Below are 13,126 nucleotides of genomic sequence, written 5' to 3'. Positions count from 1 at the left end.
ATTCATCTGGGAAGGTCCTTCCTAATCTCAGTGAGAGAAAGAAAATGACAGGCAATAATCATCAGATGTGTCATGAGCTCTATACACTTTGATGGGAACGTTTGGCACAGTTACAGCAGGCTTCCCCAGCAAAATTCCTTCACGGATGTCACTGTATTTGACTGAGAAGTTTTTCCTTCAGCTGAGGAAGCAACAGAGCAGCTATTTTTTGCACTTACATTAACAGAGTTGCTTAGTTTGCGGACAGGGAGCCCTGCCACTAACTGCTCCCCTGGCAGTGGCCAATCAGTTCCCCATTCATAACGTGCTAACTGCTCCCCAGCAGCTCCTTGGAGCTGTAACCCCAGTCTGCTTTTACATCCCTTCCACTGTGTTATGAAAGCCTAATACTGATTTTGAAAAGACTACTTTTTATTATATATTGCATTCTGTGCTCATAAAGTTGTTTCATAAGAAAGGCAAAGCCACATAACCTCTAGAATGGGAAGGAAAGCATTCCAAAGGTAGACTCACAGGACTGATGCTGATTTTTCACTCCAAACCTATCCTCAATGAAGAGCTCTGTGCTCTGTTACATGACAACTGCTCCGAATGGATCAAACTCCCACACTGCCACATAAATGTTTGTTATCTAATAACTGATTAGAAAAGTTGTGCAAAGAAGCATGTGTGGGTTGTGTTGCATTCAGGCCATACAGCTGCCATACCAAGGGCTAAAGTATACAGGCAGACAGCTGCGTGTGATGAAACCCAGAGCTGCAAGACATCTGTGGTGGTGATGATTTTCCCCTCCTTTTTCACTGAAAAACTGATCTGATTAACATAGCTCAGTTCTCAAAGGCTGCTTATAATATATAGAAAATGACAGGAGAAGGAGAGAGTAGAGAGTTCTCCTGCAAACATAATTCTAATTGCTTTACTTCTTTAGGGGTCAAAAGCAAGCCAGAGAAAAATCAATGTCCATTTGTGTTGCAGAAGCTGAAACGTACAGTTCATTATTCACAACTGTTAAAATAGTCAATCACAACACTTGGCCACGTGGAGCGACTAGAAAAAGCTCCCTCACATATTTCTGAATGAAGATACATTTTAAAATAGCAGAGCATTTCATTAAAAGAACTTCAAAGCCATCCTGTAATTAAGAATCAGTGTTGATTCTTAATGTGTGATAAACATTAACTGTGTTATATATGAATACCAAGCTTTGAGAAGACATCCAAGAACTTAGTACTATACCTGCTGAAATCAGTGACACTTTTACATTAAATTCAACTATAATAGCCAAATAACCTTTACACCAAAAAGGAACCAGAGAGCAGGATTACTGTCACTCATGTCTATAGGACTATTTCAAATTCTTCTCTAGCTTTTGACAGAAAGATGAAGAAAAACCAATGTCATCATTTCCAGTCTTGCTTCTCGACAGATAACCATATTGTTTTATACAAATTCAATACACTAGGTGGAGGGGGGAAAGGCATAAGTTCTGCTTTAACTGAACAGCCTTTGTTCACAGGTAAATGTAAATCAATTTGAATAAATGGTACAAAAGCATCATGAAATTTAGTTCAAGAGCCACTTCTAACATCTTTAGCAATAAAGCCAGTACTCTGTCCACTCTTTGATAAAATACACTGATACTGAAGAAGACATATAATAAATCCAAACTTTAGAGTAGTCTGCTTCCCTCATGATGAAATTATCCCAGAAGCTCCAAGCAATGAATGCTTCAGAAGTGCTTGATGTCATCAGCTTTAAAAGCACACCTTTGAACCCAAAATCTCACCCCAGTAGGGAAAGAACATCCAAATCTAACAGCAAGTAACAAATGGTCCATAGGAAAATAATTAATTAAATCCAATCAGGAGGTGCTGACTATTTAAGTGCAGAGAAGGCAGTGCCTGTGCTTATGTATGGATTTGCACATCCCCAGTCCCTAAAGGACTCCTACTCTACAAGGACCAGTGTCATATTATCTTGTAGAATAGGGTTATAGATTTAGGGTTAGTGATCCTGAGGGTCTTTTCCAACCTGGATGTTTCTGTGGTTTTGTGAGAGGCTAGATGATAACTATCTGCAGCATAATTAATTCAGGCAACAATCAGTTCCACTTATGGTATCTCTGAAGCCCTGATTTCCTTCCCAGACTCAGTGTCACTACCAGTATCAACACAGTAAAACATCAGTGCCCTTGCCTCAGCCACATCTCACACTGGAATTTCAGTGAGCACCAGTGTGGGACTCTCACTCTGCTCCAGGGCTTGTTCCACTCCAAGAGCATCCACTTCCACCCTCAGGGTAAGCCTGCTCAGTTTCATTCAGCTCCTGGCACGGGAAACCTCCTACTTTTGACTGTGGAAGACAGCCTTCATCTAACTGCCCATGCCTTATCATTGAAGTCATTCTGAACACCCAAGGGCACAGCAAATCTTCTCCAGCAGTATCATTTATCCATGTTTTTCACCTCATGAGCAAAACTCCAACCCCACTCAGAGAACAATTACACATATGTAAGTCAATTCTACCCTCCCATCACTATCAGAATGAACTTGCAGAACTTTGTCCAACACTTCCCAAAGTAACCCAGAGAGCAAGTCATGAAATTTATCTCATCCCAAACACTTTCCTTGATGAGTTTACTTTAATAAATTGAAGAAAGCAAGTTCCCAGGAACCTACCTATGCCTTGGCTTCTGCACCACTAGACTCATCACACCACTGAGTGTTCCACCTCCTCTCGCCAACTCGAGCTAAGTACTGAAGATAATGCTCAGCATTCCAAATGACAGTGACAGCCACATCCAAAGTGGATAGCGGGTCCAAGATTTGTTTCCTTATCATGCAGTTCTTCATCTTTATATGGAATAGACACATCACCTATTAGTCCTCTCTCCCAAGATAGCTATTTTCTCCTTTGGATAACTAGGTGTATGCATCAGCCTCACTGGCTATGTTTCCACTACATTTCCTGGTGTTCATTAGAGCTTCCATATTTTGTTTTTTTTTACTGTATGCTTTCTCTCCATCCTCTGATCTGCCACAGGAATACAGTACGTTTAGCTTGGCCACGATGACAGCAAGGCTGAGTCTTACAGTTACGGTAGGTAAAGCTCAGGGCAAATGCAAAAGGTTGGCCATGTAACTCCACTGAGCCAAGGTCACAGCATACTGCCAGAGCTATGCATGCTGCAGCAGACTACAACTGGGATTCAACCCATCCACATTCAGTCTTATCCCTAGAAACCTGAACAGACAACACAGGCATGAGAATGGCCACGAAAGACTACATATTAAGCCCATCTGACATTTCTTCCATTTGCTAGAACCCTTCCCTTTTTAACAAGGCATACAAGCAGGCCTGACCACAACTGCCAGTAAGACAAACTGACACTATCGCTTTTCCTAGCAGCTCAGGCACAAGGACCCAGGCTAAATTACAAGCTTGAAGAAATGGTACTTCTCTGAGCACTTCAGAGGGAAAAGCTGAGATAAGACTACAGCTGTTGTTTGTTTGTCTTAAATATTTAAGATGAATAAATATAAATGACACACTAAACCAGGTTAGGCTGACTAGAAAAGCCTTGCTTAACTGTTGGGGTGTTTAATTCTGCTTACAAGTCTTTCTGTCAGTTCATGAAAGCTATGCCTGACAAGGCAAACAGCATTTCTGAGCAAACATGGGGAAAAAACATCAGAAGAGAAATGTAATCTTTGAGCCTGCCCTGAAATTTCTGATTCCAGTCAACGTTAATGAGGTTTGCGTAGTAATAAAATAAAAAGGTGTGCCATAAAGCTGAACTTTGGAAATCTCCAATTCAAAACATGCCAGGAAAATGGTATAGAGAATATTCCAAGTGGATACTCGATCAGCCTTACAGCATGCTGGCCACCTCTCAGTTTTCAAAATGAAGAGCTACACGCATTTTAAAATGAAGTATAAAGGCTTTTTGAAGTATAAGTACTAAGTAAAAAAGAAGAACATATGTGAAAATAAGAGAAAATGTGTGAAGATAAAGGAGCTTGATTAGTATCTTAGAAGTTGATGTTTTTAATTATATCCCTAAAGACCTCAGGTTGCACCTTCTAATAGAAAAAGAAATGTGTTTAAGTTTGGTTTCTTTTTTTCTGGCAGACCACATGAAAACTGTTCTCCAGCCACATAAGAGAGTCAAAACCCGTTCATAAGTGAAAGTCTAGAGCACCATGTTCTTTAAATCAGCGATGGGAATCCTCATTAGATTATCTCATAGCTATAGGACAAGATACTCAACAGCCAAATGATACATCATTAAATTATGTTTTCTTCCCCAGGCAAAGAGCAAGTATAGCATTAGATTAGTCTGAAGGGCTAAAAAGAAAGGGAAGAAAAGGACTCTGTAACATGCATTAGGAGTGACAAAGGTGGCACGATTTTTAAATCCTATTTATTTATACAATCAGGTATAAGCAGCCACTTATGTTATTTGTGGAAGCCTCAAATACAACATACAGCCCAAATGAATTCCAGATCAATGCATGCTTCAATGTTCTATGATCTCCACTGCACATGCCTAGTGAAAGCCTGCCACTCTGCAACAGAGGAAGGAACTACTACAGTAAAACCATAGGCAGACTTTGCCGAACATTGTACTTTTTTAACACGGCACAGAAGCAGCTGAGCCTTTTAAGTAACGGATAGGTCTGCATCCCACTGTCTAGCATCACTTAACTATGTTTCACAGTATCTCCAGGGAATCAGAAATACAAAGCATAGAGAGACTCCAGAAACTGCACTGAAGCAAATGTCACTTTTTTCAGTCAGTTTACCCACAGTGATCTCCATCCACCATCACAGGAAAGACTTACTTTATCTTTCTGCTATAAACCTGATTTACACATTCACCACAATGACATCCAAACTTCTTTTAATCTTGTTAAATCAATACTGCATCTATGTACAAATGTGTATTTCAGTGCATAAAAGGATCTCTTGCTGCTGACAAATCCAAGCACATTAACCTAGGAAGCTGTGCGATCGCCTCACACACACACACCCCTCCTCAGAGCAGAGATCTCACTGATTAACAAATGAAATACTCAGAACTCAACAAGTATGTCATGCAGAGCAACATTACAGCAGGAGCATATGCTTCCAACATGGCAACTTGCACTTTCAGCAAGTTATTTCACCAAGTTATTTCCCACACATTTGCCATGTCCAGTGTCCCTGCTGAAACTACCATGTCAACTGGGACTGAGCTCCAAGTAAACGTCAGAGCTTAGCAATACATCTGCGCAAATGGTTTTATTCTGTTGTGCTTTTGCATTAGCACAGAATGGACATCAAGGTCACTGTAAAACATAGTTTTTCAGGCACATAGAAGACATGAAGGAAATCAGTATGAGGAAACTTAATTAAACGCAGTCTGAAGTTCTATCTTCTTCCAAACCTGCCCAGCATTCACATCTCTATCCCCTGCATTTCAGAGACAGGTGTTTCGTAGATAGGGGAAAGCAGGCTGCTTAGCTTATGCGCTATCAGTGCTTAAAGGTGAACAGCAGAATTCAGTCTTGGCAGTGTGACAGCTTTGCTCTGAGTTTTTACCAAGAGATTACAGCCCCTGGGCCTCCTCCTTTGAAGTGGAGCTCCTCCGAAAGCAGAATTAGTCCCTTGCCTGCAACCTGCGCTCCATGCACTGAACTAAATTACCGCCAACTTTTTGTTTCCTGACAATGTCAAGTACAGCAGCAAATATCCACAGGCTAAAAGTAAGCAAACACGGCTGGGCAAACCATATCTTCACGACAGGAGCACTTCAAAAGAGAAACCACCAGGCAGGGCACAATAAAGTTAAAAATCAAAACTCTAGGTTTACCACCTTACGTGGGTCTGGAACGTTTAACATGCACTCTGCCTCTTTCTTTACGAGAAGCACTGATTGAAAGCAATTAAGAGACTCCCACTACGTAGTTACAGCTCAGCACAAAGGCGAAGACATTTTATACTAACGCCTGGAAGAAAGCATCATCTCCCACAGCTGCAGAAGTGGGAGCACCGGGACACGCTGCCTCCTGCCCGGCTGCCACAGCGGAGCAACCTCACCGGTGGGCTGTCCGCGGCAGAGTCTGGCAGAGTTAGAGAAAGGCTCCCCGTCAACCCCGGCCACAACCCCACTGCACCCAAACGCCTGAAACCCGCTGCTAAAAACCGGGAGCGGGAGACTAACGGCTAGGGGAAAGGAAAAACAACAAAAAATTAGTCACTGGGGATGAAGGTAACGCAGCGAAAAGGCAGGAAAAAAGCAGCACTCACTTGGCTGTACAGCACCGCCGGGCGACCTCCTCTCAGCTGGTCAATCGCTGTGCCGCTCGTCCTCTTCGGACCGCTCCGCGCTATTCCCAGAATATTTCCACAGGACGCCGGCACATCCCCGGGCTCAGCCGGAGAGCGCAGGGAGCCTGCCCGCCGCGACCCCCAGCCCGGTGCCCATGGTGCCAAGCCACAGCCCCGGCAACTCGCACCCCTTCCCGCCGGCGTTACCTCGAGGGGCGGGCCGCCTGTTAACACGGCATCGCACCCGAGCCGCCACCGCCTCAAACTCCGCCGCCGCGCCGAAGGGGAGCGTGGGGGGCTCCCCGCGCCCTTCCCGGAGTCGGAACGGGGGCGCCGGGCGGGGGAGTGCGGAGAGGCAGCGCCGCCCCTCCGCGGCGGCGAGCGGCCAGGCAAGGCGAGGGGAGGTGAGGCGGCGCGCCGCCGCCACCGCGGCCGCAGCCAGCCGCGGCGATGCCGGCCCCGCCCGGGACACCACCCCCCCGCCCGCCGGTTCCCGGGGCTCTCCGTAACGCCGCCCCGCCGCCAGCGCCACCAGAGCCAGTGACGCGCAGCCCTCCCCTGGGCCGGCCCCCGTGGCGGCGCGGGGCGAGCGCAGGGCTAGGCGGAGCGCCGCACCGGGGGCCGCCTCCCGGCGGGGACTCAGCTGCGCTTGCTGAAGCCTGTCCCGGCGCGGCAGCCGGGGACCCTCGGGGTGCTGGGACGGCGCTCCGAGCCCTGACGCTGCTGGAGCTGCCGGCCCGGCGGGAAACTGCTTCGCTTGCAGCTCGCGGAGCCCTCCCCGGCGAGGTGCAGCTGCGGCTGCTGGCGAAGCCCCGTGCCCAGACGGGAAAGTTGTCCGGCCCCTTTTCGTGCCTCAGGGAGCCTTCCTTGCTGCCCAGTTTCCGCGGCTGCCGTTTTTCCCGGCTACATGAGGGCCTCTAAACCGACAGTTCGCCGGACAGAAAATGCGTCAACCCCCACATTTGACAGGAATTTGTGGCGGTTTTATCACTTCTCGCCCGGCTGGAAGCGACTGTTCCTCGCGTCTCCCAGCCCCTAACCCAGGCTCCTGGTCCCTCACCGGAGTTCAGTGAGCCCTCGTCTCCCGCACTGCCTCGTACAAAGAGGAGACCTAAAAGGCGTTATCTCCACAAGGATACTCCCCTCTAAAATCCCTGCACGGTACCTTTCCTTCTCCGCACATCTGTGCCTCTCGCACTCGGCACTTTGGCTGCGGATCATCCCGCTGCCATCGGCCTCCCCGTCGGGCAGCACCGAAGTGAGACGGTGTCGATCATGACCGAGCAGCGAGATACCCACTTGCACCCCTGTGGATGTCTAGATATAGATATATGTATAAAACACATATGTACAGCCTATAGGCACAGGTTGGGGTGAGATGGCCGCTATGGGGATGCCGGAGCCTCCTCTGGGCCCCCAAATCCCCGCAGCCTTCGCAGAGAACTAACGCAGAGAACGGGGGAGCCTGGCGAGAGCCGCCCATGGCGCCGCCCCGCCGCACTCCGCTCCCTCGGGGCGGTTACCGGGAGCCGAGTTCGGCCGCCGCTGTGCGGAGCTGCGGCTGCGGAGGCTGTCGCGGCAGAGCCGGCGCGGTTTGGGGCAGAGCTGTTGGTCGGGATGCTCCAGCTAGACCGGGGTGGGAGGAGCAGCAGTGGCCGCAGCTGCGTTGTAACTCCTGAAAAATGTATTAATGTGGGAAGGCTGAGGATGGCAGAGAGAGGGCTGAAAATCAAAAGGGTAAGAGCTTGAGCTTTACTTTTCTATAGCTTTTCTGCCAGCCCCTCTCTTCACGATTCATTTAGGCTTCTTGTAATGCTAAGTGATTTTCACATGTGTCTTAAGGTTTAAGGAGTTTGCTTCCCTCAAGCTGGTGCAAACAAAGGTGTTTCTGTTCCATATGAATTCGTTTTGCAAGTATTTACTTCATTAATGTCCAGTAAGCCATTATGGGGGATAAGGATTTTCAAAGATGGCTTTATGCAATGATAGCAGAGTTGCTCTAAAAAGTGTTGGGATGATAAATGCCTAAGAATATGGAGTAGTAAATTTCAAGCCTAACTGCACAGATTTGTACTTGAGTCCTGATCTAAAGATACAGATCCTTATTTTTTCCTGTTTTTTAATACTGACTGTTGTTAACAGTGCTTGATAGACTCACAGAATCATTGTGCCTGGAAAAAGACCATTAAGGTCGCATCCAGCTATTATCTAACTATGAACTCTGATGCTGAAACATGTCTGTTAGTGCCACTAGTCAAGGTGCCTGTCATGTTGTGGTTCTACTGGAAGACTGAACAGTTTGAATTGATATTCTTCTTACAAGAGTGAAAAATCACTATAATTACACATATATTAGGACTTGGATGATTGAAATATGGCTGAGATTTGATATAAGTGAAACATAATGAACTAAAACTATTCAAACAGAAGTAAAGCAGAACTGTAACACTTCTTTCCAATGCCCCGCTGAGAACAGCACTCAGAATGACAACCTTGAGAGCAATTTTTAAACCTAATGGAAATAAATAAACTTTTATGGCCTTTTAACTACCCTGACTAGAGCAAATCCCACACTCGAGTTCAAAAAGGGACAATCTGTTTCCATTGCTGAAGCCACCTTCACATACTACTCTTAAATTGGATACAGATTAATCAGTACATATTATGTTCCCCTACACCTAGGAAGAGCTGCCATCTTTTTTTCTAAGCAAGAAAGTTCCATTTTCACAAAGGGTATTTACAATTAATTCATTGCAGGATCTTTGAAATTATCCCTGTATTTATTAAATATGTTAGTTAGCAATTTCATTAGCAGTAAGAATATGCTAAAGATTAACCCTACTAGAAAGTGTGCAGTATTTTTCATCATTATCAAACTGATGCTGTGTGGTTGTATGAAATAAGTGTAATTGCCAGTTTTAGACATGATGTGAAGGTTAATTTTGTGTTGCATTATTGCTTGAGGCAGCACAAACACAACATCGGATTCTTACATACACAGAAATCATACTTTAGGTAAGTTTAGGATGTAGTCAGAACACGAATCATCATTGAGAGACAGAATGGGTAAGCCAGAGTTGCTTTTATGTAGTGTGGGCAATGCTAATCAAGAAATTTCACATAAGCAGCTGGTGGTTGGTTGATTTCTGTTGTGCCAGCTTCAGCAGACTGGCACCATGCAAGTCATTGAGAAGGATAGAGTGACAGAGGAATAGTGTTAAAAACTGAATAAACAGAGGCTAAGCACAAAGTTAAAATGGCAGTGATTAAAAAAAGATGAAAGGAAGAATGTCACCCAAAAAAGAAAGCAAGTGACATCCTTTGTGAAGTTGTATTGACTATCTATCTGCACGAGGTCATTTGTCTTCCCTTAGCAAAATTATTACAGTACCCAATCTCTCTTTTTCTAGTTATAGTTCACTTTGATTATGGACAAGGATTCTGGCAGCCAAACACTGTCTCTGTCACACTTAAGCCTCACTGGGAAAGTTGCTGGGAAATGAAGAGCAGAGCTTTGGAAAAGTGCATGGGGAAAGAAGTTACAAGTAGCAGTAGACAGCTAAGATGACTATATTAGAAAGAGTTAGAGATGCTTTGGGGAGCAGAGGGGACAACATTTTTATCCAGCATCAGTGCAACAGTGGGCTTTCCACTCATACAGCAGGTCCAAGCACCTTATGGCTCTACCTATTCTTTTTCTGATGGTACCTTACTGCTTGTCAACATGAAACCACCAGCACACCATCAGAACAGCAGGAGTAACTCCCTCAAGGACAGGGTCACAGGGTCATCTATAAACACCTTGCTACTCCTTATGCTGAGATACAAATGCCAGCACATTCCCAATTTCTGATAACTTTGTGCTGGTTTTAGTTGCCATTCACAGACTGTATCACAGTGCCACAGTATCATCAGGGTTGGAAGAGACCTCACAGATCATCAAGTCCAACCCTTTACCACAGAGCTCAAGGCCAGACCATGGCACCAAGTGCCACGTCCAATCCTGCCTTGAACAGCTCCAGGGACGGCGACTCCACCACCTCCCCGGGCAGCCCATTCCAGTGTCCAATGACTCTCAGTGAAGAACTTTCTCCTCACCTCCAGCCTAAATCTCCCCTGGCGCAGCCTGAGGCTGTGTCCTCTCGTTCTGGTGCTGGCCACCTGAGAGAAGAGAGCAACCTCCTCCTGGCCACAACCACCCCTCAGGTAGTTGTAGACAGCAATAAGGTCACCCCTGAGCCTCCTCTTCTCCAGGCTAACCAATCCCAGCTCCCTCAGCCTCTCCTCGTAGGGCTGTGCTCAAGGCCTCTCCCCAGCCTCGTCGCCCTTCTCTGGACACGCTCAAGCATCTCAATGTCCCTCCTAAACTGGGGGGCCCAGAACTGAACACAGTACTCAAGGTGTGGTCTAAGCAGTGCAGAGTACAGGGGCAGAATGACCTCCCTGCTCCTGCTGACCACACCATTCCTGATGCAGGCCAGGATGCCACTGGCTTTCTTGGCCACCTGGGCACACTGCTGGCTCATGTTCAGGCGGGTATCAATCAGCACCCCCAGATCCCTCTCTGTCTGGCTGCTCTCCAGCCACTCCGACCCCAGCCTGTATCTCTGCATGGGGTTGTTGTGGCCAAAGTGCAGCACCCTGCACTTGGAGCTATTGAACGCCATCCCATTGGACTCTGCCCATCTGTCCAGGCGGTCAAGGTCCCGCTGCAGAGCCCTTCTGCCCTCCAACTCAATCACATCTGCCCCCAGTAGTAATGCACATAACCAAGTCCAGAAAAGCCTATGAACATAGTCCCTCTTTTATTTTTCTTTCCTTCACAACAAGATTAAGCTAAGTTTCCAAAAGGCCCCCAAAAAACTTGATTGAGCAGTTTCTGGCACACTTACATAAAACAATGTGTCATTTGTCACTGTGGTTTGTAATCTGAAAATCTGACTGGGGAAATGGTGAAGACTAAAATAGCTTCTGCAGTCTGTGGGTGGCCAAGAAGATGCAGCTATATTCCATAATATTCCTTGCTGCTATGACTTGTTTCTCAAGAGGTCTTATCAATCCATTTCAAACTCTCACTCATGTACACCCAAAGAGAGACAGGGGGTTTTGTTCAGACTGGAACCAAATATGCTTATACATCAAAATCCCTCCCTTCACATGTAAACAGGATATTAGCATAATTCCATAAATCTATTTGAATTTTACTTTGAAATTCTGAGCTTTTCAAATCACCTCCAAGCTTGGAGCATTTAAACTCACATATACTGAAACCAAACAGCAAAGAATCTCTAAGAAGCCAAACTGTGAAGTTTATAGTCTCAAATTCATTCCCTAATCCCAGATTTTACACGCACCCTGTACATCGTGTTCAGTGCTGTTATTATTTATGCTGGCCTACACTTGGTTTGCATCTCATTAATGGATATTTTTAACCTGTGAGAGAATGTGAATATAACAAAGCATTTTAAATGGTTTCAGGGAAATTATCAGTGTTATCTGGCTTAGTAATTCATTTATTTTAATCAATTACCTCAATTAGAAAAGGCAAGTTCCAAATCATAGGCTATAGATAGTAGAATCTAAGAAAATTACCAATTTTTTGTTCTGTATTATTCTTAAATTAAAAAAATATTTTCATTATCACAATTGCCCTATTTCTTCAACAACAGAAGATAAAATTGTCCTCTGAGCATTTAAAAATCAATTTTACACATTGCATGGTTTAAACTGGTGGGTTTTTTCCCCCCTTTGGAGCCAAATATCTGATAAAAGAGAAGCAGCATTTGAAAACAGCTGACTTACACTCTGCCATTTAGGAGTCTCCATAGGAAGGCTGAAAAGATAAAAGATTGGTAAGGATTTCAAAGGATTTATTTCTTTCTCCATCACTTCTCTTGTTTTAAATGGTAGTTAAAAGATGATGCAGTGGAATTCAAATCTGAGATCTAATCTGCAAATAATTGACCAAAGTGTTTTTGAAATAGATGTGGATACAGGCAGAGTTTCTAAAAATGATTTGCTGTGTTCTTGGCATTAAAGGTCATTTGTATATACTTGAGACAATTCTTGTGGATGGAATAGAAGTCACAGTTTTGTCCCACAGTTGAAACCACTCTGCAAAGAGATATTAATGCCTAGGTATAAAATTATACCCGTTACAGGTAATCCCTGACAGATGGGTATTAGGACATGGTCTGTCCAGCATCTTCAACCTGGCCCAGGGAGGATGAAGAGCAGTGACTATTTAATTTGCAAATGCGTTCAGGTGGCTCATTAATTTGTTCACTCTCATAGCTCCCAACCAGGAAGAGGAGATAAAAAAGCCTTCTTTTCAGGGTGCCAAAGAAATAGATGGGGTGGTTCTGTCTATGAACAAATAAGGCAAGTCTTTCCACCTGATGCTACCTGTAGAGAAGAGGATGGAGATGTCTCCTGGCATGAGGAACATGATAGATGTATGTATTCTGAACACTGCGTGCTGATGCTCAGTGCACATGAAGAAGACAGGGCCTGGCCTAGCTTGACTATCCTGTAAAGTCTGCACAGTTTTCTGCCATGATGCATGAGGTTTGACCTACAGGTGTAGGTCAACCCTAGTTAAAACCATCTGGGCTATGGAAGCTGCACCCTTTGCTGATGGTTCTTGAAGAAGCTGACTCCATCTCAGAAGCATCTGCATTTCTGTATTAGACTCTTTTTAGTCACAGCAAACATTGTATAGCCTTCCATTGATGTCACACAAAACCTAATGTCATCTGCTACTTTTCTGCTTTAGTCTGATACAAATAACAAGGACAGTTTCATATGATTCCCT

General features: G+C 45.1%; 1 protein-coding gene across 3 annotated transcripts in view; it reads right to left on the bottom strand.

Annotated features, from left to right (window-relative positions):
* The window catches only part of SNTG1 (syntrophin gamma 1), a 281,755-nt gene extending 275,023 nt beyond the window's left edge, over window positions 1-6,732 (bottom strand). Inside the window, exon 1 of one of the 3 annotated variants that reach the window (XM_064170435.1) lies at window positions 6,292-6,732. The gene's annotated coding sequence lies outside the window, so the exon portion shown is untranslated. The remainder of the gene's footprint in view (window positions 1-6,291) is intronic. The other 2 variants (XM_064170431.1, XM_064170434.1) reach the window with 2 other exon arrangements.
* Between the last annotated feature and the right edge of the window lie 6,394 nt (window positions 6,733-13,126).

The sequence above is a fragment of the Pogoniulus pusillus genome, chromosome 34, assembly GCF_015220805.1.
Source record: "Pogoniulus pusillus isolate bPogPus1 chromosome 34, bPogPus1.pri, whole genome shotgun sequence".
NCBI classification, from domain to species: Eukaryota; Metazoa; Chordata; class Aves; order Piciformes; family Lybiidae; genus Pogoniulus; species Pogoniulus pusillus.
Note: the sequence above shows the minus strand (reverse complement) of the source record. Positions and strands in the feature narration are given on the sequence as shown.